Source organism: Equus caballus, chromosome 12 (assembly GCF_041296265.1).
Source record: "Equus caballus isolate H_3958 breed thoroughbred chromosome 12, TB-T2T, whole genome shotgun sequence".
Lineage (NCBI taxonomy): Eukaryota > Metazoa > Chordata > Mammalia > Perissodactyla > Equidae > Equus > Equus caballus.
This window is the reverse complement of record NC_091695.1, coordinates 42,697,635-42,713,537: the sequence shown is the minus strand read 5'-3', so window position 1 is coordinate 42,713,537 and position 15,903 is coordinate 42,697,635. Positions and strand designations below refer to the sequence as shown.

Genomic DNA, 15,903 nt, shown 5'->3' with positions numbered 1-15,903 from the left:
GCCAACATTTGTCTCAAAGTTGTTCTATCAAATTCATTTGGTTTCCCTCAGATCGGTTTTTTTAAAAAAAAAACTTGCCATCTACCATTCCTCCGGGCTTGGAAGTCTGCCCTCAAAAGCTTCAGACAAGATGCATGAGAAAACAAGCCTGAAAAAGAAAAACCTACGACACCCGGAAATCGGCCTACATCCCCGTAGTAAATCCCTTGACGCTTAAGTACGCAACTCCCCCGTTACCGTTAGGAAAATAAGGAAAGGTTACCACGCTCAAGTTACCAACAACAACCCAGCACGGTACTGCCGACCTCGCGGATCTTTACCACGCCACTCGCTCTCCCCGCGGCCTCGCACACCGGGCGCTGCTCTAGGATGCTCTAGCTAGCCTCCACTCCGCCTGCTCGCCGCCGCCGCGGGGTCGCCAAGCCAAGCCGCCAAGCCGCCCGCTAGCTTCATCACACAGCACCGGCTCCTGCTTCCCGGGCTCTGGCCTAGCTGCGCCTCCACGCGTTAGCGCTCCTTCCTTCTTCCTAGCTGCCTTCACCACAAGCACTGGCTCCCGGGCTCCTTCCTATCTTCACCGCGAACGGCCGCTCGGCCTCCGTCCTAGCTTCAGCACACTGGCTCCCGGGATCCTGTCTGCCGCTCCTGTCTTCCTAGATCACTGAATCCACTTCTGCGTAGCACCTGCGTCAGCTGTCAATTAACGCTAGTCCTCGGCATTTAAATCATCTGAGCTCAAAGTCCAGCGCCAAATGGTTAAATTGCTGAGTATTCTTGATCTTGAATTGTTATCAAAGTCCTTTAAATTTTCCAAAGAAAACTAAGCTACTGTATTTAAGGCATTTCAAATTTTCAACTCTTCCAAAACCATTCTTAATTTTTATTAAATTACTTCAGTCCTCTTAGTAGCTTTTGGCTGAGATTTTTAACTGATTTCTCTTCTAGCTTCCGAAAATTCTTCTAAATTGGTCCTGGTCTACAGTAGTTTAACCCTCATCTTCTCAATTCTAACTTCCGCATCACCGGAGATTAAATTGATAGGCTTTTAAAAAAATTCCTATCACTATAAAAAGCTAATTTCCTCTGTTTTTCTGCTCTTGTACTTTATCCAATTTTTTAGCTTTAAATTTTTCTAATTTTGTCATGTCTATCTTGTATGCTCGTATCCAATAGTTTGTCCTAGCTTTTCATTTTCTATCTGAAACACTTCTCCTTGACTGTATTTTCAACCTTGTTTTTTTCTCTCTTCTGGTTTTCTACTTAATTTCTATCTGGTCCTTTAGCTGCTTTGGTTTCCTAGTTTGTCTAAATACTTTTTCTTCTGCTTCCTACCTTTTGGGTTTGAAATTAGTTTTTCTGTCTTCTAGAGGCGTCTTATCTTCTATTTTTCCTATCTTCTAAGTCTTTTCTTCACCTTCCTGTACTTCTGTCTTCTGAGTTTTCCACTTCTAATTTCTAATCTTCTTTCTCCAAATTTTTATCCTGCCACTCCCAATTACTATCACTTTTTAGCAAATAATGCCATAAGACCAACTAGGCTTCAAATCACCTTTCCTGCGCCACGAACATGAAGGTCTCGCTCTTAAATCACCTTTAATCTTTTTAAGAGACGGCGTTTAAAATATTTTCGTCATCTAAAACCTCATTTTCTAAAACGTTTAGGTTCTATTTACGTCATCTACGTTTTAAAGTTAATCTAAAACGCTGCTCTTCAATTTAACGCCGTTTTGATTTCGGACTTCGCAGTCCTTTCAGCTATTTAAAATTATTTCACTCCATTACTAAGCTTCATCTCTTAACCTCCCTCATATTCTAGAAATATCTTTCTTCTTCTCTCCTCCTTTCTCAAACTACTTTTCAAGTCAGTCTTCATTATTTTCCCTTCGGCAAGATCTTATTATCGAAACTACTTTAAAAATTTAATGCTAAGCATTAACTTAAGTATTCTCGCTATTTACATCTCCTAAAGAATTGTACTAACTTCTATTATTTCTAATAACGCAACTTATCTGCGGTTTCCTTAAGCAGCTCCTCCTCCCTCCCCAGCCGCCTCTGCGCTCGCTGCCTGAATGCCTGCCGCTGCGTCCGGAGCCGCGTATTTATAGACCAAGGACAACTCACCCCGCTGAATTTAATAACCCTCCGCCGTCTTTGTGAGGGAAGCAAAAATAGTCCCTCGGAAGTGTTAAAAATAGAATTTCGTTTAGAAGCCTTTCTAGATTTTTCTAAAAGCTTATGCAACTTGTCTGTAAACTATGTACCCAGAAATATTTAAGACTTATTAGCAAGTAGATTTGAGCTCAAAATTTAGGTGAAAATCACATAGAAGTCAACCCTCCAACAGTTCACAAAAACTCAGAGCCATTACTTGGGACTTGCTTGATAATTCTTGAGTACCTTTTAAGGCTTTCTGGAGCCCGGTAGGTACTCGTTAGTGCTTTTTGAAGGGGGGTTACAACGGCGTTTCTGACGGCCTGAGTTTCCATTACGTGGCTGAGCCTCAGCCTTGCAACACCCCAGCCATTTTAGAAGCTGTAACAAAGTGGTGGGGGGCGGGGGGGGGGGTCTCCCCAAACTGCGTCAACTCCCGCCAGTTGTCCTGTGGCTCTGTACACATTTGGATGGCCCTTTGATTCCAGAAATCTGGGTTATCTTCTTTAAAATTCTCCTAAATTTGGAAATGCACTTAAGAAAATGTCTCCAGAAGCCACAACCCATATCGGGGGCCTGCTAAGCTCTGAGGTGGCGGCTGGGCTGTTCCCTGTCTTACATGTTTCATGTCCTTCTGGCAGCTTCTGGAGTTACCAAATGCTAGCTCGACCCCTCGGCTTTGGGTTGCCTGCTGTGACATTTTACATCAAGCCTGGAGTAGCTTTTTGTTTGCAAAAGTGACCCGTGTCTACACTTCCAGGCTTCCCTCTCTTTAAAGTTTGCCAAATCTACGTCCCCTGTGAACACCTAGGTTTAGTGTCCTCTTTACCAGGAAAGTCAGTGCTTTTGCTGCAAGGACAGCGACCTGGGGCACCAGTCTGGGACCACGTTCCCAAATGTCTGTGACCTTTCGCTTAGGGGGTTGTTTTTCCAGGTGTTTATTTTACAGATTCTGTGTTCTCTCTGCTTTGGCTTCATTCTTAAGACATTTAAAACTGGAGCCGAGAGCGAAGCGAAGCCCTTCCGGAGAGCTGCGGCCTTCTCCTGCAGTTCCAGCAGTTTCCTTTCTGGAACATCCTCTGCCCTCCCCCCGTAAGGGACGCTGACCTAACCCCGGGACGCCAGGACCTGCCACTGCGCCTCAAGGACTCGAAAGACAGCCGGGGCCCGGGCGAGGCCTGAGGGTTTGGAAATGAAAATGGCGCCGGGTGGGGGTCCCGGCCCCGGTTTCCACACGGCTAAAGCGGCGGCGCAGAGAAGCACCGGGCGAGGCCGGGCGGGGCGCGGAGACGACAGGGAGGGGCGGCCGGGACACCGGGACAAAGGCTGGGGGAGGGGTGCGGCCCGAGCCCTCACCCACCCCGCCCCGCGCAGGGATCCGCGGGCCGTGAGCCGCCGCCTGCCTTTGTGAGGCGTCGGCTCGCGGGCGGGCGCTGCCGGTTCTAACCGGCTCCAGCCGGTCCCAGCCGCCTCCGGGAGCGGTGGCGGTTGGCGCAGCGCGCCAGTGCGCACGCGCGCCCCGCCCCCGGGGCCTGTGCGGGTCCAGAGAAGGGTGTGGCCGCGGGGCGCGGGGCGCGGGGCTTCCCGGTCGACCCTCGGATCCTGCCCGCCGAGGGCTGCCGCCCTCCTTCCGTTTCCAGCCCCGCGTGGCCCTTCTTTCCCCTCTCCTGTCCTTTGTCATTCCCTCATTATCGTCTCAGTCACCCACTAATTAAAAATTCACACATCACCCCCCTTGTAATTAGCAAATGCCATGTTTTATTGTAACGTCCCTTGGGTGTTGGTCTGTCAGCAGGTCGCCTTCCTCTGCAACCAGCAGCCAAGAAACAAGCAGTGAGAGAAAATGGAGAGAGCTCCGGGCGCAGCGTCGTTTAAAGCCTGGAGCCCAGGACAGGACGGGGTGGTGACACCCACCCTCCCCTCCTCTCTCACCTCCAGGGTCTTTATTCTAGAACCTCCGAAACGGCCTGTGTTTGGGCAGTAAATTCAAAGAGAGGAAGAAGGAGTTTAGTGACGTGGTGTTGGTTAGGATGGCAATTAAATAGTGATGGGCCGTGTCTAAACTTGCTACCCTGTATTTTAAAAACCCCTTAGGCTCCTGTAAGTGACAGTGGCTGTGACAAGGTGGGGGAGCCGGCCTGGGGGTCGCCTGGGGGGGTCTCGTATGCTAATGCCCCACCTTCCCCTCACCCCCGAAGAAGCAGGGCCTTTAAAGCAGCTATTCTAGGGTGACCTTGCCAAAACTGTTCTTGTTTCATCTTTCTTTCTTCTCCCCGCCCCGCTTGCTTTGAAGAGTGGAATATTCCTGAGACGCAGAGCTTCCCTTCAGACACAGTCTTGATGTTTGCTCTGGGATTGGAAAAGTTTTGGTAGAACTTGAGCCCTGGAAGGAGGAAAACTGAGTTGGGTCACCTCCTTTTACAAATGGAATTTGGGAGCCTGGGGAGTTTGTGATCTGCCTAAAATCACACGCAGCTAATTAGTACCAGAACCGGTTCTGGAATCCCCAGATTTGACTTCACGCTGCCGCCCTGTCTCTGCTCTGCGCCCCCAGCTGCTGCCGTCTCCCAGCCCTTCTGTCCCTTCCCCTTTCTTTCTCCAGGGCTGGGGGTGGATTTAGGACCCCCTCTGTTATCTCTGCTCCCTCTCCCACTGTGGAGCCCATGAAGTAAATGTTAAGAGCCCTAAGATGCTTCCAGTAATTGTCAGTGTCGCTAAACTAGTCATTTCCATTCCTTTTACAGATTATAGCATTTTCCTTATACTGTTAAAATGGCTGAACTGTATATTATTTGCTTAATTTGCTCTGGGTTTGGGAAAAGAAATAGAGATTTGAATGAAGCTCAGCACTCAGGAATCTCTTATGCCAAAAGAGATGGCTTGCCAAGGCCAGAGAGAAAATTCTAATTGTTTTTCCCCAGTTGGTAAATGAAAAATATTTTAGAGAAGATTATGGGCAGTATTAACCCCTGTTTTTACTGTTTCGGCCCAAACATTTACTGCCCTCATCTCTCCTAGCTTTCATTTCACAAAAATGTCTGGCTGTCTCCAAAATATTCGAATTCCTTCCTTGTCTTTTTTATATAGTGAGTCTCTTCTTTTCTGGAAGATTTATTTAAACAAGATAGCCTAAAATCACCATGTTCTTTGGTGAGGAGATTAATAATACATTTGATTATGTGCCCTCCTCTCCGTTCTTTGAGCTCAGGATCCCTTTTATGTAAAACTAAATTTTTTCAAGGCATCTTTGCTCTGGCCTGCATCCATGGTCCTTTTAGCTTCAGAATGTCCCATTGCGTCTGCTCTCTCCACTGGTGCTTCAGCATTCTGTCTCTTGCCCTGCGCCTCAGTCTGAAACCTAGTCTTCATTTGGGCCCTGGGACACGAATTAAGAGGACAAGTCCATTTTAGCCAGTCATCTCGTGCTCCCTGCTCCCCACCCTCAAAAAATCCCAGGCTAAAAATAGGAGGCCCTTGGTTCTGGTTTCTGCAGTCACTCCCCTGACAGACAGCCTGTGACCTTGGGCACGAACCCAAATAACTTCTCAGTGGCAATTTCCTTCTGTGTAAAATGAGGAGATTAGATGGAAGAAGTGATGATGCTGATTCTATAAAATGCAGTAAACAAAGAGATGGCACGAGAACGCGGAAGATGTTAGGCCTCCTGGTGTGGCTTCAAGGAGCTGGGGCACTGAAAGGACTGAAGTAGCAAAAATTTAGAATCAGGCCTCCTGTCAGCAAGGCCCTGCCTAATCCTCCTGACTCACGTCAGGCCAGAAACCTCCAGAGAATGCCAGAATCCATTCCACCTCTTTCCCTTTTTAGCAAGGCCAGCAGGCTTAGTCAGAGCTCCTGAGGCCCTCCGTTTCTGGGTCTGGGGTCCAGAGGCCCGTCTGGGTGAGTCGTCAGCTACACTTAGATTCTCCCAGGACTCTTGTTCGATTTTGTCTAATCCTGTGATTTTTATCTAGTCCTGCAGTACCAAAGACTGTTCTGGAAAGGCAGGTCAGAAATAAAAGGCAAGAGGAGTCTCAAAAACACAACTTTCTTGTTTTCTAAAGACTCCAGGAATTTTCAGTTCTTAGCCCTCTTCTGCCGCCCACCTTCTCAGAGCTCATTTCTAGAACAATGACCGCACACACATTCGGCTCCCTCCTCTTTGCACAGCAGCCAGCTCCTGGCGGCAGGAAGAAACCCACAGAGATGACGCAGCTCAGAGCTCTTACACGGAAGGGAGATGGTTGTTTTCTAGGGGATTTTGGACAGTTAAAAACGTACCCTGGAGAAAGTCTAAAATCAACCACTGAAACCCCTCAGACGCACCGTTAGCAGGCAAGAGCTGAGGGCAATTCCAGCAAAAACGAGTTGCAGAAACTAGAAGTGGCCGTGTCGTTGGTCTTCCCCAAAATGCTGTCAGGAAGGAGAGGCAGCTCTGGGGCTGTCCCTCACAGGCACCGAACATCACTTGGCAGAAGAGTGAGGGAAACACTCTCCTCTTAGCTTCCTGAGAGAGGCATCCATCTTCTCATAGACTCATCATCTCCTTTAAGACTCAGAGGAAGGAACCATTGTGAGATAGAATCCTCTGGGGGTGGGGGGCGGGGGGAATATCTTGAAAGAACATTCCCCACTCCCAGCCTGAGAGCTCCCTGCTGCCGGTTCCCTTCTTTAGTTTATTCACCACATAAATTCATAATTTAGTTTATGCAGCACATTATTCACTACATGATGTCCTTGGCGCTGGGCCCTGCAGCCTGTTTGTGGATCTTTCCAGAAGGCCTGGCTTGGAAGCCCATCTGTAGCACCATGGTTGTGGGAGGACAGTGTGGCGACAAAGGGCGGAAGGCGACTCTCCAGAGGAGCTGCACCGGCCCCATGTCTCCCAGCTTCAAGCTCAGCGAGGCCCCTCACTGGCTTCACCCCCGCACTCCTAGGCCTTCCTTCCCAGGCTGTCCACCCTCCTTTTGGGCCCTCCTCTTGGGCCCAGTTAGTCTTCAGTGGAGACTCTACTGTCCTCCTCTCCCCAGCAGAGAACAGAGTCTCCCGTGCTTTCCTGGCTCCCTCCTTTGTCCCTGCTGGGTCTGCAGGACAGTGAATCCAGCAGAAAGCCTTCTTTCCTGTAGCATTTGTGGAGCACTGTGCTACATCCTTTTCCGTGCATGGTCTCCCTTCAGTTCTTCCAACCACCCTGTGAAGGAGATGGCTGCTGCTGTCCCCTTAGACGGATGAGGAAACTGAGGCCTAGGAGGTCTTTCTTGGTTTCCCTAGTGCCTGGCACAAAATAGAAACTCAGTATGTCTATTGAGTACTGGCTAAGTGAACCAACTGGAATGGTAGCTCTTAGAATTAAAACCCAAGCAGCACAGTGAAAAGAGTGCGGGTGGTGGAACCCCCTGAGTGCGGCGTCACTGATGACCCAGCGCAGGAGGGGCTGCGGAGGGACGACGCATTCGCCTCCCGGAATGTCTGGTCCAGAGACACTTGTGAAAATCAGCTTTGTCATGATGTGAGGTTCTCAGCAGTTTGTCGTGCCGTTTAGGTATTGGAGGGTGTTAGTAAGGGAGAAGGAAGTGACTAGGCAGACCCGAAGTGCTGCAATGGGAACAAAATGCGTTTAGATTTGACGCAAACGCCTGCCCATCGGGATGGAGTGAAATCGCGTTGAGAGCAACTGCGTGGGAAAGTGGGAGCCGCTTCCTCTCTGACAGACTCGCAGACAGACTGGGATCCGCAAAGGTGGGGGAGGAACCCCAGGGCCGCCTTCCCTCCCCACGGAGCTCCAGGTGAAGATTCGCCCTCCGGGGTGGAGGAGCCCAAGGCCCAGGCCTCGCTGTCACTGGTCTGGGTGACTCCCTGCGGGAGGTGCTGCCCCCAGCCCTCACCTGTACTGGGCCTCCAGTTACTCACCCTCCACGGCCTGCTGAGTGGACCTTCGGAAATTGCCTGAAGCCACAGTGAGGCCTCCCGGTGAGTCATCGCATTCCTGTATCCCTCATCTGTGCAGTCACCCACTTGAGGTGTCACGTGGATGTTTGTGTTAACACCACATGCGCAGGATGATGCTTATTAAACATTTCACACCTTCTACACGCACACAGAAGCATCTTTATTCTTCCTCAACACAACTATGGCCCACATCCCACAGACAAGTCTCGCAGAACAAGGGGGCAGAGATCACTCAGTTCCAGGAACTTTTCCTCAGCACACACCAGGTAGAAACAGAAGCCCATAGCATTATGGGTCCTTCTCCAGGGCTAATGTAATAGGAGAGCCATACAGTGATTGAGGCGCAATGGACTTTAAAGCTCCTCAGGTGGTGGGAACTCCCTAGAAAGCAGGGGAAGCAGGAAGGGCAGACCGGAGTGAGGTCTGGGAGGGCCTGAACGGGCTGGAGAGGGAGTTTGGACTCTGCTCCTTGGGCAGAAGGATGGCTTCCGAGTTGAGAGAGGCCCTGGCCGTTTCCAGACTCATGTTCTTTACTCTTGATGACACATCTGCTTGTAATGTCCCTCCCAACTCTTCAGATGACACTCATTCTCATCACCCTGCCTGGATGTCACTCCTCAGAAAGGGCCTCCCTGACCAGCATATCCAAAGTCGTCGTGCATCACCACCCCATAGTTACTCTCTGTCACAACACAGCTTATTTTTTCCTGGATGATTGTTTGTTAACATGTCCCCTCACTCCTCTGAGGGTCAAGGGGACTCCAGGTGGAGATTTCCATGACTGTTCTGCTTAGGCAAAGACTTCAGCTGAAGCCCAACGTGTCCCAGATCTTTATCACCCACTGCCCCACCCTGAGCCGGGGCCATAAAGCTCAATCAGTTGTGCCCCTCTATTCCAGCCCCATTTGCTGGCAGATCCCTAGTGCCTGGGACATCCTACCACCTCTCCCCCAAGGACATGCCCATTGTCGCTGCCAGTGGGAGCCCCCACTTTAGGAACCAGGTCGGGGCCCTTTTCCTTCTTCAGGAAGCCCGCCCTGCTGGATGGTCAGTCCATCCTGCAGATACCTGTGGCCCTCGTGGTCCAGTGACCTCACCAGCACTCCTATGGTCACACCCTCTACTCGGTGACTTGTGTGCTGTTACCTTGAACTTTGGCACATGATTTATTATTTGTCATCGTCATTTGACATCCTTAAAAACAGAGTCTCAGTCTTCCTATAGCCCTGCCTCAGCTCAGAGCAGCTCTGCATGCAGCTTATGTGGCATCCACACAGTCGAATCTGTGCGACCCTACTAGGGACTCTGAGAGGCTCACTCCCGGTTCTTGCTGCTGGCTCTGAGCTCCACCCCCAGCCCAAGCCAGCCCTTCCCCAGCCAGAGTCCAGTAGAAATGTTCATAGGCCTGACTTCCCTCCTTACCCCCAGCCAGAATCCCAGCATGGCCAGTTCTGGAGGCCAAATGGTGAGGACTTGGCCCTGGGCCCTGGCCGCAGCCTTCCCTGGGGCCAGTGTGGCCTCGCTCACCAGCCTCCGGCTCCAGCCTGGCAACCTGGGTGTCCTGGAGCCCACGGGTCTTTCCCTGTTCTTCCACAGCCTAAATGTCACCTTCCTTCAGCTCCCCCAAGACCATGGATCTCTCTCTCCTCTGCACCCTGTCCCCAATACCATCTGGTTCTATGACACTGTGCGAGTTATAAAGGGGCCACGGAGAGAGAGGCCCCAGGGGTCCACACACTAGGTCTGGCCTGGTTCCTCCACTTGCTGGCTGTTCTCCCTGATGCTGGCAAGTTACGTAACCTCTCTGAATCAAGTTTATTCCTCAGTGAAATAGAAATTATCTGGGTAGTACACTCTTCTCAGGGTTGTGAGGTTGTCAGCAGCTTAGGAAGGTGCCTGGTTGGAACAACGTGTCCTATAAATGGTGGCTGTCACTACCATGTCTCGGGCTTCCTTCCCTCCCCACTCCAGCACTAAGCACAGTGCAGGGCACACAGCCCCCCTGCCCAGACCCCCAGATCTGACTGGAGCCAGGCACATCTCAGGAAGGGGTTAACCACTGGCAGTGAATTCATCAGGCCTTGGAGCAGGAAGGAGGCAGAGAAAATAACAAAATCAGGCCAGAGGCTGGGTGGAATTTTCCAGTGCTCAAAAACAGGACCAGTCAGGTTGCTCAGGGAGGTCACCATGGAAACAGTCACGTGCGCCTGCCTTCTGGTTCTTCCAGTCTGGCTCAGGGCCCGATGACAGAAGCTGCAGCCCTCCTCATTGGCTGCCACCTTCCTCTTGCCACCGAAATCTGGCAGGAGATTGGCCAAGGGCAGTTGCTGGGCTGGAGTTCCTCTTCCTCAAGGGAACCTGCTGGAAGCTGTTGTTTTGAACCTGGGGAGGACTCAAAATAGGCTGCCAAAGATGTTGCCATAACAACTGCTTTCCTTCCTGCCCTCCTTGGAGTTAGGACTTCTTTGGGAAGTTGACTTCTTGGTAGTTCAAGTACTTTTCCAAAGGCAGAGGAGGCGTCAGCCATTTTACATTGACCTAACCTTCTTCTTTTGAAGGAGAACTCCCTCATCTTCCATAGTTCAAGGAATTTCTGAGTCTTTACTTGTGGCTTTGGTTACCAATCCCTTCCCCTCCACCCCCCAACCCCTGTTTCTTCCTGTGAAACGGGGTATTCATTCCAGGACTCACAATCTTCTAGGGCTGGAGTGAGGCTCCCACCGGACAAAGTCTGCAAATGCTTATCATAAACTGTAAAGCTCTGTGCACTCACCATGTGCCTTTAATTGACCAGCACTGACATTAGCTTAGGGTGGAATGGGCCTATGAGATGGAGCTGGGGGCCTCACTGACTTGCTTAGCAAAGCCCAGAGCCCCAGGACCCTGGGGCCCCTTTAGGGTTTATTTCATCTTCTGTCACCAACTGCCTTCCCGGACCATCAGCAGCTCACATAGCCCCCGGGGACTCACTTCCTCTTTCTGTAAAAGGATTCCTCTGTATGATCTCAGGAGACCCTTTCCAGCCCGGGAAATTCCATGATCCGAAGTTAAAGGCCAGCCTCCTTTCCACAATCAATCTGTGCAGCTCATCTTCCTCATAGGAGGTGAAAGCCCAGGCAACAGCCCACACGGAGCAGTTGCTATGTGGCAGGCACTGCACGCACGTTAACTCAATCTTCAGAGCAACCTTACAAGGTGAGTGTGTTATGCAGCACCTACCCATTTTACAGATGAGGAAACTGAGGCCCTGAGAAGTTAAGGAAACTTGCCCAAGGTCACAAAGCCAGCAAGTGGCAAGGTCAAGATTTAAAGCCTGGTGGTCTGGCACCAAGTTTTTGCAATTATCTTTCCAGGCACCAATTGAAGACAAAAACAACGTGAGTCGACACAGAGGAGGTAAATCATTGGGTGGAGTGAACTCTGTGCTAGGAGTCAAAAGCCCTGCTTGAGTCAGACTGTGTTACCCCCAGCAAGTCACTTTTCCTCTCTTGGCCTGTTTTCCATCTGTAAAAATAAGAGGTTACACCAGGTCTCTGAGGCCCTTTCTAAGTTCAACACTGTGAGTCTTTGAGAGAGGAAAAATGGTCCAGAGGAGACAAGTGACAGCCTTCCGGAGTCCCAGAGCAAGCAAGGACAGCCTCAAATGGCCTGTCCACCAGCTTTCATGTAAACCTTTTAAAAATTTGGGGATGATTGTTTGAAGCTGGGGCCCACAGCTCAGTGCCAGTCCCTGGTCGTGTCTGCTGTGATTTTTCCAGAAAGCAACTTACATTCCCTTTGAAGACTGGCCTTGATTCAGAGATTAAGCCCTTCCTGTGTGTTTGCCGTTACGAAGTTCCTTTTCTTATGAAATGATGGTGGGAGTGGATGGTAGCTATTTTGTTGTGATGTTCTTATTTGGGAAACATTGGTTAATTGGGAAAAGTTGGCTAACTTTCTGTCAATATACCCAACTTTTAAAAATTTCTTATTTTGGAAAGTTTCAAACATATAAAAAAGTATTAAGAATAGTTTGATGAATCCCCAGGTAACTCAGCTCCAACAACACTCACTCTTGGCCACTTTTGTTCCCCAATTCCCCGATCCCACCATGCCCTGGATTATTCTGAAGCAAATCCCTGACATCAGATAAATTCATCTGTAAACATTTGTCTTTAACATAACCACATTAGCATTTTCACACTTAAAAAAATTAACACTTCTTTAATATAAATCTTCACATATACAATTTGTCTCAATTTTTTGGCAGTTGGTTTGTTCAATCGAGATCTAAACAGAGTCCACACATTTCCTTTGATCTATGTCTCTGAAGACTCTATTATATTCTATAGGCTTCCCCTCCCCACCTTTTTTCCCCTGTAATTTATTTGCTGAAGAATCTGGGTTGTTTGCCCCTGGAATTTTCCATGCTGTGGATTTTGCTGACCGCATCCCCGTGGTCTGGCGCAACATATTCCCCCATCCCCTCTGTGTTTCTTATAAACAAGTGATTAGATCTAGAAGCTTGATCCAATTGGATTCCTTTTTTTTTTTTACAAGAATATTTTATAGATGGTGTTGAAAACCTCTAGTTTAAAAATAAAATCATTAGGGGGCCGGCCCGGTGGCGCAGCGGTTAAGTTCGCACGTTCCGCTTCTCGGCGGCCCGGGGTTCGCTGGTTCGGATCCCGGGTGCGGACATGGCACTGCTTGGCAGCCATGCTGTGGTAGGCGTCCCACGTATAAACTAGAGGAAGATGGGCACGGATGTTAGCTCAGAGCCAGGCTTCCTCAGCAAAAAGAGGAGTACTGGCAGTAGTTAGCTGAGGGCTAATCTTCCTCCAAAAAAAAAAAAAATAAATAAAATAAAATCATTAGCCACGTAAACCAAAAAGCTGGGAGCCACACTGCCCTGAAGTGAGTTCAGTTCATCCATTCCTCTTCCACTCTAGGCCTCGTCCCCGGGTCCAGCCAGAGCCCCGGAGAACTCCTTCCTCGACCCTGCAGAGCTCGTGTGCTGAGTTGTTCTTGGCATCCTACTCGCTGGATGTTGCAGTGCCCCGGGAACAATGCCTTCAGTTAGGAAGGCTGCTATGGAGAGCAACCACATCCCTATATGAAGACCTAGTGAGAAATTTCTTATTTATTTATTTATTTATTTTTAAGATTTTATGTTTTTTCCTTTTTCTCCCCAAAGTCCCCTCGTACATAGCTGTATATTCTTCGTTGTGGGTCCTTCTAGTTGTGGCATGTGGGACGCTGCCTCAGCGTGGTTTGATGAGCAGTGCCATGTCCACACCCAGGATTCAAACCAAGGAAACACTGGGCTGCCTGCAGCAGAGCACGAGAACTTAACCGCTCGGCCACGGGGCCAGCCCAAGAAATTTCTTATATCTTAACTGCCAGCAAAATGTTCACTTTCCCTGAGGAATTCAGATGCTTTTCCTTATGAATAAGATGAATCACGTAACAAATTCTATTCCTTTTTTCTTTGGCCCCCAGGAAGCTCAAAGTCATAACTGAGGCACAACGTTGGCAGTGATACAGGACTCTATGGCCTTTCCCCTGGTCTTTTAAGCCTGCCTGAACTTTCTCCGCCTGATCGTTATCTAGCTGGCTAGCTAGCTCACCTTCGCTGTCTGTTTAAAAGCTGACTCCAATCCTTTGTGTAAAAGGTGGCTATAAAGAGAGAAATTACAAAACGAGTAGCAGAACAGGACCTGGTTTTCCTGACCTCTAGCTTTAATTCTTTATATGACCCTGGAACAGAACTTCATTCATTCACCAGCACCCTCCATGCCAGGCACAGCTAGTGAAAATAAGGAAGGAAAAAGGCCAGGTTTCTGCCTTCCCGGAGTTGTGTTCTAGTGGAGTCCACAGGCAACAGTCCCGGTGAAGAGCTGCAGTGTGAGTGATCTGAAGAAAGGAAGGTGGTGGGACAAAGAGAGCCAGAGGGCACCTGATCTAGATAGGATGGTCAAGGAAGGTGACAGCTGAGAAGAGTCGAAGGATGAGAATGAACCAGCTTTGAGAAGAGATGGGGGAGTTCCAGGTGGAGAAAAGAACAAGGGTGGACAGGTGAAGCCAGGACCACAGGGATGTCCCTCTGGGAGGTGGGCTGCTCCCCAGATGGGGACAGGGAGGTCCTTCCCCTGAACCCAGGCGGGAAGTCTCCAGTACAGGCCATCTGCCCTCCCTGCCCCCAGATTCCAACCACCACCTGTGAGGAAACACATGCCCACCTCCTTCTTAGTGGGTGGGGGCCCCAGGCCTTCTGACCCTTGGGCTTAACCTCAGGCAGGCAGCTCCCGGAGTTCTGGCTTCCTGCACCACGCGTGCTCTGCCCATGATGCCTGCTCTAGGGGCTGTGCCACGGGTCTGGAGCCAGGTTTCATGGACCAGCCCAGCCCCAGGGGAGCCACCCCTCTCTGCCCCCTCCCCCACCCCACTTTGCCTCCAGAGAGAAGAGATGGAATCTGTGGAGATTTCAGAGCTGCAGGATTCAGCTTTCACCGGGCGTTGGTGCATTAGTCATCACCAAACACCTCGGTCAAGTCCAAACCAGAAAAGGCTTCCCCTTGTCTGGCTTATGGAACCCAGGTGTGGTTGGTGCTCATGGGGAGAAGCCTGGGAGCTACCAGAACACAGAAGAGGGGCTTAACCCGGAGGTCAGAGCTTGGAGATCCACATGCACAGAAGAATCCTGGAACATCATTGGTTTTGTCACGGCTACATCCTCTTTAAACCAGTGCCTAGTCTCTGCCACGCAGTAGGGGCTGGGTAAACATTGGTTGAATGAATGAATGAGCCAGGCATAAGAGGGTGTTAATTTAAGAACTTTCTTAGTAGTAATAGGTAGTGAGCTCCCTATTAGTGGGAGGGACCAAGGAGCTACTAAATGTCTGGGGTCACGTCTTGAGAAGTAGTGAGGGCCTAGGAGAACCTTCCATCCCAGAGCGGTGTGAGGCTAACTCAGAATAACTGGAGCGGGGCTCGAGTCCAAACAAAGCAATCCACATTCGCTGAGACTGCCTGCTTAACCCCTTCGAACCCCAGACCGCTCTGCGCCTCCGCAGGCGCCGGCCTAGTGCAAGCACTCACGCACTGGAGGCTGCGTCTGCCCCCCAGGACCCCCAGACCTGAGAGGCCCCCTCCCCCGCGCCTCCCCCTCGCGAAGCTCAGGCTGGAGAAGACAGGCGTCTGGAGGGCGGCCGGATGACGCCACTGCGAGCATCCTTGGCAGGCGCGGGCTCCGGGGGGGGGCGGGGGGCGGGGCGAGGCGGGCCGCGGGGGCCGCAATTGGAACTCGCGCGTCATCTCCGCCCAGGGATGCAGCTGGCATCCAGCGCCCGCGCCCCTGCGGCAGGGGGAGGAGGAGACAGGCACCAGCCTCTGTCGCAGCTCTGGACCCCACCCCGGCCCCAACCTGGGACAGAGCGGAGCCCTCGGGCGCCCCACCCCTCTTTCCTTCCGACGATGACCCCCTACCCTCCACCCCCTCTCGAGCGTCCCTTGACACCCGATTCCCACAGAGGCCGAGTGACCTGCCCACTCAGCTCCCAGCTCTGTGCGGTTCCCGGGGCCCAAAGCCTTTTCACTGCAAGTGCCAGGTCCAGTGCCCCGGGGTTCACACACGCGTGCGTTCCCGGTCTTGGGGAGGTCAGAAAGCAAGTGGGGCCGAGAGTGGAGCTGGTAGACGCCCCCAGAGAAGGCATTGCAGGAGGCACTGTTCTAGAGCTGGGTACGGCCCCCCAGAGTTCACCAGGGAGAGAAGAGGGTGTGCGGAGAGGGCAATCCAGGTGCAGAGAACAGCATGTGCAAAGGCTC

The 15,903-nt window shown here is 50.9% G+C and overlaps 2 long non-coding RNA genes across 2 annotated transcripts; one reads left to right on the top strand and one right to left on the bottom strand.

The window, feature by feature from the left end:
- Positions 1 to 3,889: 3,889 nt before the first annotated feature.
- Positions 3,890 to 8,142, bottom strand: LOC111775970 (uncharacterized). Its single transcript, XR_011424110.1, has 3 exons — positions 8,059 to 8,142; positions 6,475 to 7,422; positions 3,890 to 5,527 (listed from the first exon to the last, which is right to left on the bottom strand). It is a non-coding gene; the product is annotated as an uncharacterized lncRNA (long non-coding RNA).
- Positions 7,411 to 13,786, top strand: LOC102148304 (uncharacterized). Its single transcript, XR_001378108.3, has 3 exons — positions 7,411 to 11,292; positions 13,029 to 13,203; positions 13,579 to 13,786. It is a non-coding gene; the product is annotated as an uncharacterized lncRNA (long non-coding RNA).
- Positions 13,787 to 15,903: the final 2,117 nt, after the last annotated feature.